Source organism: Xyrauchen texanus, chromosome 21 (assembly GCF_025860055.1).
Source record: "Xyrauchen texanus isolate HMW12.3.18 chromosome 21, RBS_HiC_50CHRs, whole genome shotgun sequence".
Taxonomy (NCBI): domain Eukaryota; kingdom Metazoa; phylum Chordata; class Actinopteri; order Cypriniformes; family Catostomidae; genus Xyrauchen; species Xyrauchen texanus.
The window spans coordinates 16,007,023-16,010,341 of NC_068296.1; positions in this window are offsets into that span (position 1 = coordinate 16,007,023).

A 3,319-nucleotide genomic window follows, 5' to 3' on the forward strand; every position below is an offset into this window, starting at 1 on the left:
ATCAGTTGAATGCCACTTTGGTGAATAAAATGACACATTTCTTTCCATAAGAGCAAGATCTGTACATTATTACTCAAATAACTCTTTTATTTCTTTATGTACTAACTAGTGAAAGTGAATATTAGCATGCTAAATACATACTGGTTGGAAACACTACAACATAACTTTGTTATGTTTAGCACAGCAATTGCTCAATGAATCGGTTTCATGTGCAACATCTACCTGTGCTCATCGTTAGCTCAAGCTCCACACTTCACCATTATGAGAAACCCTAAAACTCCAACATAACAGAAACTCTTCTAAATCTCAACATTAAACTAACAAGTCTCTCCCTTTACATTCATCTTGCATAAAACACATAAAATAACTAGGGTTGTCAATCGATTACAATTTTTAATCAAATTAATTACATGGTATCCCAATTAATTCATCGTGATTAATCGCATATACAAATATTTGCTTATATAACAATAACTCAATATATAATGATTATACATATTTATATCAATATATAATTATACATAGTTATCTTTAAATATGTATATATATATATATATATATATATATATATATATATATAGTATATATATATATATATATATATATATATATATTAAATATTCAGATAATTAAAATGCATTACATTCTTGTAGCAGAAGAGTTAATCATTGATAAGACAATACAAAAAGCGGCTTTAGAATACAATGTATTATTTACTACCATATTATTGATCATAAGTCAATCATTGGCATACAGTTCACAGCAATCCATTTCACAAGTGAATTTGTCAATCAGTTGGAGATTTATTATGAGGGCTTGTTTAAGGACCTGTCAATTTACACCTGCGTCAGACGTCTCGGGTGTGTTGCGTCATAAACATAAAATATTTAGGTCACTGTGTCAAGTTAATTATAGTTTAATACTCAATCTTTAAACACATCTTGAGATCCCTTAGATCGCATTTGCGCTTGTGTTTTGAACACAAGAACGTAAGGCATGTTTGTTGTTCTGCCTACTGAAGTGTTTTCTTCACTGTATAAACTGCACGTTGCTCATACAGCTGAAATTTCACTTACTGCCCTCTGGAGTAAACAGGTGGTACTACAAGCTTGCATTACTCAGGAATCTTCCTTATTATGGTCCGTGGACATGCGATTACATTTACATTTACATTTACATTTATGCATTTGGCAGACGCTTTTATCCAAAGCGACTTACAGTGCACTTATTTCAGGGACAATCCCCCCCGGAGCAACCTGGAGTTAAGTGCCTTGCTCAAGGGCCCAACAGTGGCATCTTGGTGGTGCTGGGGCTTGAACCCCCGACCTTCTGGTCAGTAACCCTGAGCCTCAACCACTGAGCCAACACTGCCTCTAGGTCACGATTAATCGCACTGAATTAAATCGACAGCCCTAAAAATAACACTTAATTTTAACATTTACTTTCCCTTCCAAGTCCTATGTAAAGCATGCTGGGAAATGGAAATCCTATGCCTAGTTTCATCAATGCTACATTAACACCACAAAACGTATTCATGTAGTCCCAAAAATGGATTGAGTTAACTCCCATTTTACAAATTTAAATGGATAGAATGCAATGAAATCAACTAGTGACAAAATGTTCTAGAACTGTGTTGCTGTAGTTAATTTAAATTAAGTAAAGTGAATAAGCATCAAAAATCCTTTTTTGAGTGAATATGAAAAATTCAGCAGAAATGATTGTTTAGCATAAACATAGCATAAAAATCTTTAAAAAAGGCTGTGACTGACACTTGTACTACAGCAATTTCACCATGTCTTAGCATCAGATTTGATCTACAAGTTTGCCTACCTGAATGTGTACACGCTAAGATGACAGATGGCCAGAACTATTGAAACTATGAAAAAACGTGTGGGGTTTCCATTCTAAGAAAATGCTTTGATTGAATCTAATTACTGAGAAGGAAATGGGCACAGCAGCTTGCTGAACATGTGTTAGTGTGACAGACACTGATTCACAATTGCAGGCTTGAATGCAAGGACATAGAGGGGGGTTGTACTTGCTTGCTTTGATTATTGGGGGGTACCTCCTCCCATTCCCCGGAATCTATGCTGGTTGATTGACTAAATTCCTCAAAACTTTTCTCCACCTCCCTCCATTTGTGTTAATGTTACCATTCTTTTTCTCTTCTCCGTCACTATTTTTCCCCATTGACCCCACTGATGTTTTGCCATTATTTCTCACCGGTAATTGGTAATTTGGTACAGTTATATGGGGGTGGCTACAGCTCCAGAGTTGTAGTGCGTGTGTGGGTGCGTTTTTCAGCATGGAAGTTTCTTAAGGATGAAGCCATCCTTAAGCAGAGTGCCAAGATGCATTTATAGACCTGGCTGGAGTATATGCAGTAATACTACTAAAGTTGATGTCAGAGGGTGTATTTAAAGATGCTTACATGAAGTGTTTATACGAGAGAGGCAATTGTGTTGTATTTTGAGCCAGAGACCTAGATGTAGTCTGTCTCTTTTCCTGACAATATTTTTCAGTTGCTTTCATGCAACTTATTTGTGCTAGATATAAATGAACTATCAAAAAGAGAGTGTTTGGGAATCAGTGCTTACGAACTAGAACAACAATATGGGTAATATGTCAACTCTCTCTGTGCGAGTGCATCACATACTGACTAATGCGTCACTCAAACTGAATTTGACTATTTGCCCCCACACTGACTATTATAGTTAAATGTGTTCACTTTTACATCAGCTCATTAAGGACTGACGCATTAATGAAAGGGGCTAAATCATTCTGTATTTGATACTTCTATGCATCTTAAAAAGTGTCAGATCTCTGAATGAATGACAGTGGAAATGTAGGTATTCGTAAGTCACTGCAGCAAGGTGGCAGGTTATGACTCAGATTTTTCTTAGTTTATGCTTAGGGGCTGGAGGAAAAGACTAAAGTGGTTATATGAAATGAAAGTAACAGGTTTATAATCAGAAATAAGTTTTCTCCTCACAGCTCTTTTCTAATTGTTAACTTATACCATCTGAATTTGATGAATAGCAACAAGAAATTGCTCATAATTGCACTGTTAAATGTATGTTAATGCTATATAATTATAGACTGAAGTGTCTTTAGCTCAGTTTAATGATTAAAGTACAGTGTAACCTGAATTGTTAAATTACATGGGCTACAGTATATGCACTCAAAATAAACTCTCTAAAGAAACTCTAAGGAATGAGCAAGACATTTTTGCTGTCCATGTCATATATTGCTGTTGTTATATATGTTGCAGATAATATTTCATTTTGACATCTTTTTGTGAACCAGGCACGCAAAGAGG